Consider the following 19,595-nt stretch of genomic DNA (forward strand, 5'->3'; position numbering starts at 1 on the left):
TCAATGGATTCAAATAATGTACTAAGATATCACACTGACTGTGTGTTCAGAACAAGTGTTCAATGGATTCAAATAATGTACTATGACATCACACTGTCTGTGTGTTCAGAACAAGTGTTCAATTGATTCAAATAATGCACTATGATATCACAATGACTGTGTGTTCAGAACAAGTGTTCAATGGATTCAAATAATGTACTATGATATCACACTGACTGTGTGTTAAGAACAAGTGTTCAATGGATTCAAATAATACACTATGATATCACACACTGAATGTGTGTTCAGAACAAGTGTTCAATTGATTAAAATCACACTGTCTTTGTGTTCGGAACAAGTATTGAATGGATTCAAATAATGCACTATTATATCACACTGACTGTGTGTTCAGAACAAGTGTTCAATGGATTCAAATAATGTACTATGATATCACAATGACTGTGTTCAGACCAAGTGTTAAATGGATTCAAATAATGTACTATAATATCACACTTACTGTGTGTGTGTTCAGAACAAGTGTTAAATGGATTCAAATAATGTACTATGTTATCACAATGACTGTGTGTTCAGAACAAGTGTTCAATGGATTCAAATAATGCACTATGATATCACAATGACTGTGTGTTCAGAACAAGTGTTCAATGGATTAAAATAATGTACTATGATATCACAATGACTGTGTTCAGAACAAGTGTTAAATGGATTCAAATAATGTACTATGATATCACACTGACTGTGTGTTCAGAACAAGTGTTCAATGGATTCAAATAATGCACTATGATATCACAATGACTGTGTGTTCAGAACAAGTGTTCAATGGATTCAAATAATGTACTATGATATCACACTGACTGTGTTCAGAACAAGTGTTCAATGGATTCAAATAATGTACTATGATATCACAATGACTGTGTGTTCAGAACAAGTGTTCAATGGATTAAAATAATGTACTATGATATCACAATGACTGTGTTCAGAACAAGTGTTCAATGGATTCAAATAATGTACTATGATATCACAATGACTGTGTGTTCAGAACAAGTGTTCAATGGATTAAAATAATGTACTATGATATCACAATGACTGTGTTCAGAACAAGTTTTCAATGGATTCAAATAATGTACTATGATATCACACTGAATGTGTGTTCAGAACAAGTGTTCAATGGATTAAAATAATGCACTATGATATCACAATGACTGTGTTAAGAACAAGTGTTCAATGGATTCAAATAATGTACTATGATATCACAATGACTGTGTGTTCAGAACAAGTGTTCAATGGATTCAAATAATGCACTATGATATCACACACTGAATGTGTGCTCAGAACAAGTGTTCAATTGATTAAAATCACACTGTCTTTGTGTTCGGAACAAGTGTTGAATGGATTCAAATAATGTACTATGATATCACACTGACTGTGTGTTCAGAACAAGTGTTCAATGGATTAAAATAATGTACTATGATATCACAATGACTGTGTTCAGAACAAGTGTTAAATGGATTAAAATAATGTACTATGATATCACACTGACTGTGTGTTCAGAACAAGTGTTCAATGGATTAAAATAATGTACTATGATATCACAATGACTGTGTTCAGAACAAGTGTTAAATGGATTAAAATAATGTACTATGATATCACACTGACTGTGTGTTCAGAACAAGTGTTCAATGGATTCAAATAATGTACTATGATTTCACAATGACTGTGTTCAGAACAAGTGTTCAATGGATTCAAATAATGTACTATGATATCACAATGACTGTGTTCAGAACAAGTGTTCAATGGATTCAAATAATGTACTATGATATCACACTGACTGTGTGTTCAGAACAAGTGTTCAATGGATTCAAATAATGTACTATGATATCACACTGACTGTGTGTTAAGAACAAGTGTTCAATGGATTCAAATAATGCACTATGATATCACAATGATTGTGTGTTCAGAACAAGTGTTAAATGGATTCAAATAATGTACTATAATATCACACTGACTGTGTGTTCAGAACAAGTGTTAAATGGATTCAAATAATGCACTATGATATCACAATGACTGTGTTCAGAACAAGTGTTCAATGGATTAAAATAATGTACTATGATATCACACTGACTGTGTGTTCAGAACAAGTGTTCAATGGATTCAAATAATGTACTAAGATATCACACTGACTGTGTGTTCAGAACAAGTGTTCAATGGATTCAAATAATGTACTATGACATCACACTGTCAGTGTGTTCAGAACAAGTGTTCAATGGATTCAAATAATGCACTATGATATCACAATGACTGTGTGTTCAGAACAAGTGTTCAATGGATTCAAATAATGTACTATGATTTCACAATGACTGTGTTCAGAACAAGTGTTCAATGGATTCAAATAATGTACTATGATATCACAATGACTGTGTTCAGAACAAGTGTTCAATGGATTCAAATAATGTACTATGATATCACACTGACTGTGTGTTCAGAACAAGTGTTCAATGGATTCAAATAATGTACTATGATATCACACTGACTGTGTGTTAAGAACAAGTGTTCAATGGATTCAAATAATGCACTATGATATCACAATGACTGTGTGTTCAGAACAAGTGTTCAATGGATTAAAATAATGTACTATGATATCACAATGACTGTGTTCAGAACAAGTTTTACAATGGATTCAAATAATGTACTATGATATCACACTGACTGTGTGTTCAGAACAAGTGTTAAATTGATTAAAATAATGTACTATGATATCACACTGACTGTGTGTTCAGAACAAGTGTTAAATGGATTCAAATAATGTACTATGATATCACACTGACTGTGTGTTCAGAACAAGTGTTAAATGGATTCAAATAATGTACTATGACATCACACTGTCTGTGTGTTCAGAACAAGTGTTCAATGGATTAAAATAATGCACTATGATATCACAATGACTGTGTGTCCAGAACAAGTGTTCAATGGATTCAAATAGTGTACTATGATATCACAATGACTATGTTCAGAACAAGTGTTCAATGGATTCAAATAATGCACAATGACATCACAATGACTGTGTTCAGAACAAGTGTTAAATGGATTCAAATAATGTACTATGATATCACACTGACTGTGTGTTCAGAACAAGTGTTAAATGGATTCAAATAATGTACTATGATATCACACTGTCTGTGTGTTCAGATCAAGTGTTCAATGGATTCAGATAATGTACTATGATATCACAATGACTGTGTTCAGAACAAGTGTTCAATTGATTCAAATAATGTACTATGATATCACAATGACTGTGTGTTCAGAACAAGTGTTAAATGGATTCAAATAATGTACTATGATATCACAATGACTGTGTGTTCAGAACAAGTGTTCAATGGATTCAAATAATGTACTATGATATCACAATGACTGTGTGTTCAGAACAAGTGTTCAATGGATTCAAATAATGTACTATGATATCACACTGACTGTGTGTTCAGAACAAGTGTTCAATGGATTCAAATAATGTACTATGATATCACACTGACTGTGTGTTAAGAACAAGTGTTCAATGGATTCAAATAATACACTATGATATCACACACTGAATGTGTGTTCAGAACAAGTGTTCAATTGATTAAAATCGCACTGTCTTTGTGTTCGGAACAAGTGTTGAATGGATTCAAATAATGCACTATTATATCACACTGACTGTGTGTTCAGAACAAGTGTTCAATGGATTAAAATAATGTACTATGATATCACAATGACTGTGTGTTCAGAACAAGTGTTCAATGGATTAAAATAATGTACTATGATATCACAATGACTGTGTTCAGAACAAGTTTTACAATGGATTCAAATAATGTACTATGATATCACACTGACTGTGTGTTCAGAACAAGTGTTAAATTGATTAAAATAATGTACTATGATATCACACTGACTGTGTGTTCAGAACAAGTGTTAAATGGATTCAAATAATGTACTATGATATCACACTGACTGTGTGTTCAGAACAAGTGTTAAATGGATTCAAATAATGTACTATGATATCACACTGTCTGTGTGTTCAGATCAAGTGTTCAATGGATTCAAATAATGTACTATGATATCACACTGACTGTGTGTTCAGAACAAGTGTTCAATGGATTCAAATAATGTACTATGATATCACAATGACTGTGTTCAGAACAAGTTTTACAATGGATTCAAATAATGTACTATGATATCACACTGACTGTGTGTTAAAAACAAGTGTTCAATGGATTCAAATAATGTACTATGATATCACACTGACTGTGTGTTAAAAACAAGTGTTCAATGGATTCAAATAATGCACTATGATATCACAATGACTGTGTGTTCAGAACAAGTGTTCAATGGATTAAAATAATGTACTATGATATCACAATGACTGTGTTCAGAACAAGTTTTACAATGGATTCAAATAATGTACTATGATATCACACTGACTGTGTGTTCAGAACAAGTGTTAAATTGATTAAAATAATGTACTATGATATCACACTGACTGTGTGTTCAGAACAAGTGTTAAATGGATTCAAATAATGTACTATGATATCACACTGACTCTGTGTTCAGAACAAGTGTTCAATGGATTAAAATAATGTACTATGATATCACAATGACTGTGTGTTCAGAACAAGTGTTCAATGGATTCAAATAATGCACAATGACATCACAATGACTGTGTTCAAAACAAGTGTTAAATTGATTAAAATAATGTACTATGATATCACACTGACTGTGTGTTCAGAACAAGTGTTCAATGGATTCAAATAATGTACTAAGATATCACATTGACTGTGTGTTCAGAACAAGTGTTCAATGGATTCAAATAATGTACTATGATATCACAATGACTGTGTGTTCAGAACAAGTGTTCAATGGATTCAAATAATGTACTATGATTTCACAATGACTGTGTTCAGAACAAGTGTTCAATGGATTCAAATAATGAACTATGATATCACAATGACTGTGTTCAGAACAAGTGTTCAATGGATTCAAATAATGTACTATGATATCACACTGACTGTGTGTTCAGAACAAGTGTTAAATTGATTAAAATAATGTACTATGATATCACACTGACTGTGTGTTCAGAACAAGTGTTAAATGGATTCAAATAATGTACTATGATATCACACTGACTGTGTGTTCAGAACAAGTGTTAAATGGATTCAAATAATGTACTATGATATCACACTGTCTGTGTGTTCAGATCAAGTGTTCAATGGATTCAAATAATGTACTATGATATCACACTGACTGTGTGTTCAGAACAAGTGTTCAATGGATTCAAATAATGTACTATGATATCACACTGACTGTGTGTTAAGAACAAGTGTTCAATGGATTCAAATAATGCACTATGATATCACAATGACTGTGTGTTCAGAACAAGTGTTCAATGGATTAAAATAATGTACTATGATATCACAATGACTGTGTTCAGAACAAGTTTTACAATGGATTCAAATAATGTACTATGATATCACACTGACTGTGTGTTCAGAACAAGTGTTAAATTGATTAAAATAATGTACTATGATATCACACTGACTGTGTGTTCAGAACAAGTGTTAAATGGATTCAAATAATGTACTATGATATCACACTGACTGTGTGTTCAGAACAAGTGTTAAATGGATTCAAATAATGTACTATGATATCACACTGTCTGTGTGTTCAGATCAAGTGTTCAATGGATTCAGATAATGTACTATGATATCACAATGTCTGTGTTCAGAACAAGTGTTCAATTGATTCAAATAATGTACTATGATATCACAATGACTGTGTGTTCAGAACAAGTGTTAAATGGATTCAAATAATGTACTATGATATCACAATGACTGTGTGTTCAGAACAAGTGTTCAATGGATTCAAATAATGTACTATGATATCACAATGACTGTGTGTTCAGAACAAGTGTTCAATGGATTCAAATAATGTACTATGATATCACACTGACTGTGTGTTCAGAACAAGTGTTCAATGGATTCAAATAATGTACTATGATATCACACTGACTGTGTGTTAAGAACAAGTGTTCAATGGATTCAAATAATACACTATGATATCACACACTGAATGTGTGTTCAGAACAAGTGTTCAATTGATTAAAATCACACTGTCTTTGTGTTCGGAACAAGTGTTGAATGGATTCAAATAATGCACTATTATATCACACTGACTGTGTGTTCAGAACAAGTGTTCAATGGATTCAAATAATGTACTATGATATCACACTGACTGTGTGTTCAGAACAAGTGTTCAATGGATTCAAATAATGTACTATGATATCACACTGACTGTGTGTTAAGAACAAGTGTTCAATGGATTCAAATAATACACTATGATATCACACACTGAATGTGTGTTCAGAACAAGTGTTCAATTGATTAAAATCACACTGTCTTTGTGTTCGGAACAAGTGTTGAATGGATTCAAATAATGCACTATTATATCACACTGACTGTGTGTTCAGAACAAGTGTTCAATGGATTCAAATAATGTACTATGATATCACACTGACTGTGTGTTCAGAACAAGTGTTCAATGGATTAAAATAATGCACTATGATATCGCAATGACTGTGTGTCCAGAACAAGTGTTCAATGGATTAAAATAATGTACTATGATATCACAATGACTGTGTTCAGAACAAGTGTTCAATGGATTCAAATAATGCACAATGACATCACAATGACTGTGTTCAGAACAAGTGTTAAATAGATTAAAATAATGTACTATGATATCACACTGACTGTGTGTTCAGAACAAGTGTTCAATGGATTCAAATAATGTACTAAGATATCACACTGACTGTGTGTTCAGAACAAGTGTTCAATGGATTCAAATAATGTACTATGACATCACACTGTCTGTGTGTTCAGAACAAGTGTTCAATTGATTCAAATAATGCACTATGATATCACAATGACTGTGTGTTCAGAACAAGTGTTCAATGGATTCAAATAATGTACTATGATATCACACTGACTGTGTGTTAAGAACAAGTGTTCAATGGATTCAAATAATACACTATGATATCACACACTGAATGTGTGTTCAGAACAAGTGTTCAATTGATTAAAATCACACTGTCTTTGTGTTCGGAACAAGTATTGAATGGATTCAAATAATGCACTATTATATCACACTGACTGTGTGTTCAGAACAAGTGTTCAATGGATTCAAATAATGTACTATGATATCACAATGACTGTGTTCAGACCAAGTGTTAAATGGATTCAAATAATGTACTATAATATCACACTTACTGTGTGTGTGTTCAGAACAAGTGTTAAATGGATTCAAATAATGTACTATGTTATCACAATGACTGTGTGTTCAGAACAAGTGTTCAATGGATTCAAATAATGCACTATGATATCACAATGACTGTGTGTTCAGAACAAGTGTTCAATGGATTAAAATAATGTACTATGATATCACAATGACTGTGTTCAGAACAAGTGTTAAATGGATTCAAATAATGTACTATGATATCACACTGACTGTGTGTTCAGAACAAGTGTTCAATGGATTCAAATAATGCACTATGATATCACAATGACTGTGTGTTCAGAACAAGTGTTCAATGGATTCAAATAATGTACTATGATATCACACTGACTGTGTTCAGAACAAGTGTTCAATGGATTCAAATAATGTACTATGATATCACAATGACTGTGTGTTCAGAACAAGTGTTCAATGGATTAAAATAATGTACTATGATATCACAATGACTGTGTTCAGAACAAGTGTTCAATGGATTCAAATAATGTACTATGATATCACAATGACTGTGTGTTCAGAACAAGTGTTCAATGGATTAAAATAATGTACTATGATATCACAATGACTGTGTTCAGAACAAGTTTTCAATGGATTCAAATAATGTACTATGATATCACACTGACTGTGTGTTCAGAACAAGTGTTCAATGGATTAAAATAATGCACTATGATATCACAATGACTGTGTTAAGAACAAGTGTTCAATGGATTCAAATAATGTACTATGATATCACAATGACTGTGTGTTCAGAACAAGTGTTCAATGGATTCAAATAATGCACTATGATATCACACACTGAATGTGTGCTCAGAACAAGTGTTCAATTGATTAAAATCACACTGTCTTTGTGTTCGGAACAAGTGTTGAATGGATTCAAATAATGTACTATGATATCACACTGACTGTGTGTTCAGAACAAGTGTTCAATGGATTAAAATAATGTACTATGATATCACAATGACTGTGTTCAGAACAAGTGTTAAATGGATTAAAATAATGTACTATGATATCACACTGACTGTGTGTTCAGAACAAGTGTTCAATGGATTAAAATAATGTACTATGATATCACAATGACTGTGTTCAGAACAAGTGTTAAATGGATTAAAATAATGTACTATGATATCACACTGACTGTGTGTTCAGAACAAGTGTTCAATGGATTCAAATAATGTACTATGATTTCACAATGACTGTGTTCAGAACAAGTGTTCAATGGATTCAAATAATGTACTATGATATCACAATGACTGTGTTCAGAACAAGTGTTCAATGGATTCAAATAATGTACTATGATATCACACTGACTGTGTGTTCAGAACAAGTGTTCAATGGATTCAAATAATGTACTATGATATCACACTGACTGTGTGTTAAGAACAAGTGTTCAATGGATTCAAATAATGCACTATGATATCACAATGACTGTGTGTTCAGAACAAGTGTTAAATGGATTCAAATAATGTACTATAATATCACACTGACTGTGTGTTCAGAACAAGTGTTAAATGGATTCAAATAATGCACTATGATATCACAATGACTGTGTTCAGAACAAGTGTTCAATGGATTAAAATAATGTACTATGATATCACACTGACTGTGTGTTCAGAACAAGTGTTCAATGGATTCAAATAATGTACTAAGATATCACACTGACTGTGTGTTCAGAACAAGTGTTCAATGGATTCAAATAATGTACTATGACATCACACTGTCAGTGTGTTCAGAACAAGTGTTCAATGGATTCAAATAATGCACTATGATATCACAATGACTGTGTGTTCAGAACAAGTGTTCAATGGATTCAAATAATGTACTATGATTTCACAATGACTGTGTTCAGAACAAGTGTTCAATGGATTCAAATAATGTACTATGATATCACAATGACTGTGTTCAGAACAAGTGTTCAATGGATTCAAATAATGTACTATGATATCACACTGACTGTGTGTTCAGAACAAGTGTTCAATGGATTCAAATAATGTACTATGATATCACACTGACTGTGTGTTAAGAACAAGTGTTCAATGGATTCAAATAATGCACTATGATATCACAATGACTGTGTGTTCAGAACAAGTGTTCAATGGATTAAAATAATGTACTATGATATCACAATGACTGTGTTCAGAACAAGTTTTACAATGGATTCAAATAATGTACTATGATATCACACTGACTGTGTGTTCAGAACAAGTGTTAAATTGATTAAAATAATGTACTATGATATCACACTGACTGTGTGTTCAGAACAAGTGTTAAATGGATTCAAATAATGTACTATGATATCACACTGACTGTGTGTTCAGAACAAGTGTTAAATGGATTCAAATAATGTACTATGACATCACACTGTCTGTGTGTTCAGAACAAGTGTTCAATGGATTAAAATAATGCACTATGATATCACAATGACTGTGTGTCCAGAACAAGTGTTCAATGGATTCAAATAGTGTACTATGATATCACAATGACTATGTTCAGAACAAGTGTTCAATGGATTCAAATAATGCACAATGACATCACAATGACTGTGTTCAGAACAAGTGTTAAATGGATTCAAATAATGTACTATGATATCACACTGACTGTGTGTTCAGAACAAGTGTTAAATGGATTCAAATAATGTACTATGATATCACACTGTCTGTGTGTTCAGATCAAGTGTTCAATGGATTCAGATATGTACTATGATATCACAATGACTGTGTTCAGAACAAGTGTTCAATTGATTCAAATAATGTACTATGATATCACAATGACTGTGTGTTCAGAACAAGTGTTAAATGGATTCAAATAATGTACTATGATATCACAATGACTGTGTGTTCAGAACAAGTGTTCAATGGATTCAAATAATGTACTATGATATCACAATGACTGTGTGTTCAGAACAAGTGTTCAATGGATTCAAATAATGTACTATGATATCACACTGACTGTGTGTTCAGAACAAGTGTTCAATGGATTCAAATAATGTACTATGATATCACACTGACTGTGTGTTAAGAACAAGTGTTCAATGGATTCAAATAATACACTATGATATCACACACTGAATGTGTGTTCAGAACAAGTGTTCAATTGATTAAAATCACACTGTCTTTGTGTTCGGAACAAGTGTTGAATGGATTCAAATAATGCACTATTATATCACACTGACTGTGTGTTCAGAACAAGTGTTCAATGGATTAAAATAATGTACTATGATATCACAATGACTGTGTGTTCAGAACAAGTGTTCAATGGATTAAAATAATGTACTATGATATCACAATGACTGTGTTCAGAACAAGTTTTACAATGGATTCAAATAATGTACTATGATATCACACTGACTGTGTGTTCAGAACAAGTGTTAAATTGATTAAAATAATGTACTATGATATCACACTGACTGTGTGTTCAGAACAAGTGTTAAATGGATTCAAATAATGTACTATGATATCACACTGACTGTGTGTTCAGAACAAGTGTTAAATGGATTCAAATAATGTACTATGATATCACACTGTCTGTGTGTTCAGATCAAGTGTTCAATGGATTCAAATAATGTACTATGATATCACACTGACTGTGTGTTCAGAACAAGTGTTCAATGGATTCAAATAATGTACTATGATATCACAATGACTGTGTTCAGAACAAGTTTTACAATGGATTCAAATAATGTACTATGATATCACACTGACTGTGTGTTAAAAACAAGTGTTCAATGGATTCAAATAATGTACTATGATATCACACTGACTGTGTGTTAAAAACAAGTGTTCAATGGATTCAAATAATGCACTATGATATCACAATGACTGTGTGTTCAGAACAAGTGTTCAATGGATTAAAATAATGTACTATGATATCACAATGACTGTGTTCAGAACAAGTTTTACAATGGATTCAAATAATGTACTATGATATCACACTGACTGTGTGTTCAGAACAAGTGTTAAATTGATTAAAATAATGTACTATGATATCACACTGACTGTGTGTTCAGAACAAGTGTTAAATGGATTCAAATAATGTACTATGATATCACACTGACTCTGTGTTCAGAACAAGTGTTCAATGGATTAAAATAATGTACTATGATATCACAATGACTGTGTGTTCAGAACAAGTGTTCAATGGATTCAAATAATGCACAATGACATCACAATGACTGTGTTCAAAACAAGTGTTAAATTGATTAAAATAATGTACTATGATATCACACTGACTGTGTGTTCAGAACAAGTGTTCAATGGATTCAAATAATGTACTAAGATATCACATTGACTGTGTGTTCAGAACAAGTGTTCAATGGATTCAAATAATGTACTATGATATCACAATGACTGTGTGTTCAGAACAAGTGTTCAATGGATTCAAATAATGTACTATGATTTCACAATGACTGTGTTCAGAACAAGTGTTCAATGGATTCAAATAATGAACTATGATATCACAATGACTGTGTTCAGAACAAGTGTTCAATGGATTCAAATAATGTACTATGATATCACACTGACTGTGTGTTCAGAACAAGTGTTAAATTGATTAAAATAATGTACTATGATATCACACTGACTGTGTGTTCAGAACAAGTGTTAAATGGATTCAAATAATGTACTATGATATCACACTGACTGTGTGTTCAGAACAAGTGTTAAATGGATTCAAATAATGTACTATGATATCACACTGTCTGTGTGTTCAGATCAAGTGTTCAATGGATTCAAATAATGTACTATGATATCACACTGACTGTGTGTTCAGAACAAGTGTTCAATGGATTCAAATAATGTACTATGATATCACACTGACTGTGTGTTAAGAACAAGTGTTCAATGGATTCAAATAATGCACTATGATATCACAATGACTGTGTGTTCAGAACAAGTGTTCAATGGATTAAAATAATGTACTATGATATCACAATGACTGTGTTCAGAACAAGTTTTACAATGGATTCAAATAATGTACTATGATATCACACTGACTGTGTGTTCAGAACAAGTGTTAAATTGATTAAAATAATGTACTATGATATCACACTGACTGTGTGTTCAGAACAAGTGTTAAATGGATTCAAATAATGTACTATGATATCACACTGACTGTGTGTTCAGAACAAGTGTTAAATGGATTCAAATAATGTACTATGATATCACACTGTCTGTGTGTTCAGATCAAGTGTTCAATGGATTCAGATAATGTACTATGATATCACAATGTCTGTGTTCAGAACAAGTGTTCAATTGATTCAAATAATGTACTATGATATCACAATGACTGTGTGTTCAGAACAAGTGTTAAATGGATTCAAATAATGTACTATGATATCACAATGACTGTGTGTTCAGAACAAGTGTTCAATGGATTCAAATAATGTACTATGATATCACAATGACTGTGTGTTCAGAACAAGTGTTCAATGGATTCAAATAATGTACTATGATATCACACTGACTGTGTGTTCAGAACAAGTGTTCAATGGATTCAAATAATGTACTATGATATCACACTGACTGTGTGTTAAGAACAAGTGTTCAATGGATTCAAATAATACACTATGATATCACACACTGAATGTGTGTTCAGAACAAGTGTTCAATTGATTAAAATCACACTGTCTTTGTGTTCGGAACAAGTGTTGAATGGATTCAAATAATGCACTATTATATCACACTGACTGTGTGTTCAGAACAAGTGTTCAATGGATTCAAATAATGTACTATGATATCACACTGACTGTGTGTTCAGAACAAGTGTTCAATGGATTAAAATAATGCACTATGATATCGCAATGACTGTGTGTCCAGAACAAGTGTTCAATGGATTAAAATAATGTACTATGATATCACAATGACTGTGTTCAGAACAAGTGTTCAATGGATTCAAATAATGCACAATGACATCACAATGACTGTGTTCAGAACAAGTGTTAAATAGATTAAAATAATGTACTATGATATCACACTGACTGTGTGTTCAGAACAAGTGTTCAATGGATTCAAATAATGTACTAAGATATCACACTGACTGTGTGTTCAGAACAAGTGTTCAATGGATTCAAATAATGTACTATGACATCACACTGTCTGTGTGTTCAGAACAAGTGTTCAATTGATTCAAATAATGCACTATGATATCACAATGACTGTGTGTTCAGAACAAGTGTTCAATGGATTCAAATAATGTACTATGATATCACACTGACTGTGTGTTAAGAACAAGTGTTCAATGGATTCAAATAATACACTATGATATCACACACTGAATGTGTGTTCAGAACAAGTGTTCAATTGATTAAAATCACACTGTCTTTGTGTTCGGAACAAGTATTGAATGGATTCAAATAATGCACTATTATATCACACTGACTGTGTGTTCAGAACAAGTGTTCAATGGATTCAAATAATGTACTATGATATCACAATGACTGTGTTCAGACCAAGTGTTAAATGGATTCAAATAATGTACTATAATATCACACTTACTGTGTGTGTGTTCAGAACAAGTGTTAAATGGATTCAAATAATGTACTATGTTATCACAATGACTGTGTGTTCAGAACAAGTGTTCAATGGATTCAAATAATGCACTATGATATCACAATGACTGTGTGTTCAGAACAAGTGTTCAATGGATTAAAATAATGTACTATGATATCACAATGACTGTGTTCAGAACAAGTGTTAAATGGATTCAAATAATGTACTATGATATCACACTGACTGTGTGTTCAGAACAAGTGTTCAATGGATTCAAATAATGCACTATGATATCACAATGACTGTGTGTTCAGAACAAGTGTTCAATGGATTCAAATAATGTACTATGATATCACACTGACTGTGTTCAGAACAAGTGTTCAATGGATTCAAATAATGTACTATGATATCACAATGACTGTGTGTTCAGAACAAGTGTTCAATGGATTAAAATAATGTACTATGATATCACAATGACTGTGTTCAGAACAAGTGTTCAATGGATTCAAATAATGTACTATGATATCACAATGACTGTGTGTTCAGAACAAGTGTTCAATGGATTAAAATAATGTACTATGATATCACAATGACTGTGTTCAGAACAAGTTTTCAATGGATTCAAATAATGTACTATGATATCACACTGACTGTGTTCAGAACAAGTGTTCAATGGATTCAAATAATGTACTATGATATCACAATGACTGTGTGTTCAGAACAAGTGTTCAATGGATTAAAATAATGTACTATGATATCACAATGACTGTGTTCAGAACAAGTGTTCAATGGATTCAAATAATGTACTATGATATCACAATGACTGTGTTCAGAACAAGTGTTCAATGGATTAAAATAATGTACTATGATATCACAATGACTGTGTTCAGAACAAGTTTTCAATGGATTCAAATAGTGTACTATGATATCACACTGAATGTGTGTTCAGAACAAGTGTTCAATGGATTAAAATAATGCACTATGATATCACAATGACTGTGTTAAGAACAAGTGTTCAATGGATTCAAATAATGTACTATGATATCACAATGACTGTGTGTTCAGAACAAGTGTTCAATGGATTCAAATAATGCACTATGATATCACACACTGAATGTGTGCTCAGAACAAGTGTTCAATTGATTAAAATCACACTGTCTTTGTGTTCGGAACAAGTGTTGAATGGATTCAAATAATGTACTATGATATCACAATGACTGTGTTCAGAACAAGTGTTCAATGGATTAAAATAATGTACTATGATATCACAATGACTGTGTTCAGAACAAGTGTTAAATGGATTCAAATAATGTACTATGATATCACACTGACTGTTTGTTCAGAACAAGTGTTCAATGGATTCAAATAATGTACTATGATATCACAATGACTGTGTTCAGAACAAGTGTTAAATGGATTCAAATAATGTACTATAATATCACACTGACTGTGTGTTCAGAACAAGTGTTAAATGGATTCAAATAATGCACTATGATATCACAATGACTGTGTTCAGAACAAGTGTTCAATGGATTAAAATAGTGTACTATGATATCACAATGACTGTGTTCAGAACAAGTGTTCAATGGATTCAAATAATGCACAATGACATCACAATGACTGTGTTCAGAACATGTGTTAAATGGATTAAAATAATGTACTATGATATAACAATGACTGTGTGTTCAGAACAAGTGTTCAATGGATTCAAATAATGTACTATGATATCACAATGACTGTGTGTTCAGAACAAGTGTTAAATGGATTCAAATAATGTACTATGATATCACAATGACTGTGTGTTCAGAAAAAGTGTTCAATGGATTCAAATAATGCACTATGGTATCACACACTGAATGTGTGTTCAGAACAAGTGTTAAATGGATTCAAATAATGTACTATGATATCACAATGACTGTGTGTTCAGAACAAGTGTTAAATGGATTAAAATAGTGTACTATGATATCACAATGACTGTGTTCAGAACAAGTGTTCAATGGATTCAAATAATGTACTATGATATCACAATGACTGTGTGTTCAGAACAAGTGTTCAATGGATTAAAATAATGTACTATGATATCACAATGACTGTGTTCAGAACAAGTTTTCAATGGATTCAAATAATGTACTATGATATCACACTGATTCTGTGTTCAGAACAAGTGTTAAATTGATTAAAATAATGTACTATGATATCACACTGACTGTGTGTTAAGAACAAGTGTTCAATGGATTCAAATAATGCACTATGATATCACAATGACTGTGTGTTCAGAACAAGTGTTCAATGGATTCAAATAATGTACTATGATATCACAATGACTGTGTTCAGAACAAGTGTTCAATTGATTCAAATAATGTACTATGATATCACAATGACTGTGTGTTCAGAACAAGTGTTAAATGGATTCAAATAATGTACTATGATATCACAATGACTGTGTGTTCAGAACAAGTGTTCAATGGATTCAAATAATGTACTATGATATCACAATGACCGTGTGTTCAGAACAAGTGTTCAATGGATTCAAATAATGTACTATGATATCACACTGACTGTGTGTTCAGAACAAGTGTTCAATGGATTCAAATAATGTACTATGATATCACACTGACTGTGTGTTAAGAACAAGTGTTCAATGGATTCAAATAATGCACTATGATATCACAATGACTGTGTGTTCAGAACAAGTGTTCAATGGATTCAAATAATGCACTATGATATCACAATTACTGTGTGTTCAGAACAAGTGTTCAATGGATTCAAATAATGTACTATGATATCACAATGACTGTGTGTTCAGAACAAGTGTTCAATGGATTCAAATAATGCACTATGATATCACAATGACTGTGTGTTCAGAACAAGTGTTCAATGGATTCAAATAATTTACTATGATATCACACTGACTGTGTGTTCAGAACAAGTGTTAAATGGATTCAAATAATGTACTATGATATCACAATGACTGTGTGTTCAGAACAAGTGTTCAATGGATTAAAATCACACTGTCTTTGTGTTCAGAACAAGTGTTAAATGGATTCAAATAATGTACTATGATATCACAATGAATGTGTGTTCAGAACAAGTGTTCAATGGATTCAAATAATGCACTATGATATCACAATGACTGTGGTCAGAACAAGTGTTCAATGGATTCAAATAATATACTATGATATCACAATGACTGTGTGTTCAGAACAAGTGTTCAATGGATTCAAATAATGTACTATGATATCACAATGACTGTGTGTTCAAAAAAAGTGTTCAATGGATTCAAATAATGCACTATGGTATCACACACTGAATGTGTGTTCAGAACAAGTGTTAAATGGATTAAAATAATGTACTATGATATCAAACACTGTCTGTGTGTTCAGAACAAGTGTTAAATTGACTCAAATGATGTACAATGATATCAAACACTGATTTTGTGTTCAGAACAAGTGTTCAATGGATTAAAATCACACTGTCTTTGTGTTCAGAACAAGTGTTAAATGGATTCAAATAATGTACTATGAAATCACAATGACTGTGTGTTCAGAACAAGTGTTAAATGGATTCAAATAATGTACTATGATATCACAATGACTTTGTGTTCAGAACAAGTGTTCAATGGATTCAAATAATGTACTATGATATCACACTGACTGTGTGTTCAAAACAAGTGTTCAATGGATTCAAATAATGTACTATGATATCACAATGACTGTGTTCAGAACAAGTGTTCAATGGATTCAAATAATGCACAATGACATCACAATGACTGTGTTCAGAACAAGTGTTAAATTGATTAAAATAATGTACTATGATATCACACTGACTGTGTGTTCAGAACAAGTGTTCAATGGATTCAAATAATGTACTAAGATATCACATTGACTGTGTGTTCAGAACAAGTGTTCAATGGATTCAAATAATGCACTATGATATCACAATGACTGTGTGTTCAGAACAAGTGTTCAATGGATTCAAATAATGTACTATGATTTCACAATGACTGTGTTTAGAACAAGTGTTCAATGGATTCAAATAATGAACTATGATATCACAATGACTGTGTTCAGAACAAGTGTTCAATGGATTCAAATAATGTACTATGATATCACACTGACTGTGTGTTCAGAACAAGTGTTCAATGGTTTCAAATAATGTACTATGATATCACACTGACTGTGTGTTCAGAACAAGTGTTCAATGGATTAAAATAATGCACTATGATATCGCAATGACTGTGTGTCCAGAACAAGTGTTCAATGGATTAAAATAATGTACTATGATATCACAATGACTGTGTTCAGAACAAGTGTTCAATGGATTCAAATAATGCACAATGACATCACAATGACTGTGTTCAGAACAAGTGTTAAATAGATTAAAATAATGTACTATGATATCACACTGACTGTGTGTTCAGAACAAGTGTTCAATGGATTCAAATAATGTACTAAGATATCACACTGACTGTGTGTTCAGAACAAGTGTTCAATGGATTCAAATAATGTACTATGACATCACACTGTCTGTGTGTTCAGAACAAGTGTTCAATGGATTCAAATAATGCACTATGATATCACAATGACTGTGTGTTCAGAACAAGTGTTCAATGGATTCAAATAATGTACTATGATATCACACTGACTGTGTGTTAAGAACAAGTGTTCAATGGATTCAAATAATACACTATGATATCACACACTGAATGTGTGTTCAGAACAAGTGTTCAATTGATTAAAATCACACTGTCTTTGTGTTCGGAACAAGTATTGAATGGATTCAAATAATGCACTATTATATCACACTGACTGTGTGTTCAGAACAAGTGTTCAATGGATTCAAATAATGTACTATGATATCACAATGACTGTGTTCAGACCAAGTGTTAAATGGATTCAAATAATGTACTATAATATCACACTTACTGTGTGTTCAGAACAAGTGTTAAATGGATTCAAATAATGTACTATGATATCACAATGACTGTGTGTTCAGAACAAGTGTTCAATGGATTAAAATAATGTACTATGATATCACAATGACTGTGTTCAGAACAAGTGTTAAATGGATTCAAATAATGTACTATGATATCACACTGACTGTGTGTTCAGAACAAGTGTTCAATGGATTCAAATAATGCACTATGATATCACAATGACTGTGTGTTCAGAACAAGTGTTCAATGGATTCAAATAATGTACTATGATATCACACTGACTGTGTTCAGAACAAGTGTTCAATGGATTCAAATAATGTACTATGATATCACAATGACTGTGTGTTCAGAACAAGTGTTCAATGGATTAAAATAATGTACTATGATATCACAATGACTGTGTTCAGAACAAGTGTTCAATGGATTCAAATAATGTACTATGATATCACAATGACTGTGTGTTCAGAACAAGTGTTCAATGGATTAAAATAATGTACTATGATATCACAATGACTGTGTTCAGAAAAAGTTTTCAATGGATTCAAATAATGTACTATGATATCACACTGACTGTGTGTTCAGAACAAGTGTTCAATGCATTAAAATAATGCACTATGATATCACAATGACTGTGTTAAGAACAAGTGTTCAATGGATTCAAATAATGTACTATGATATCACAATGACTGTGTGTTCAGAACAAGTGTTCAATGGATTCAAATAATGCACTATGATATCACACACTGAATGTGTGCTCAGAACAAGTGTTCAATGGATTAAAATAATGCACTATGATATCACAATGACTGTGTTAAGAACAAGTGTTCAATGGATTCAAATAATGTACTATGATATAACAATGACTG

This window comes from Gobio gobio (genome assembly GCF_949357685.1).
Source record: "Gobio gobio genome assembly, chromosome: 10".
NCBI lineage: Eukaryota > Metazoa > Chordata > Actinopteri > Cypriniformes > Gobionidae > Gobio > Gobio gobio.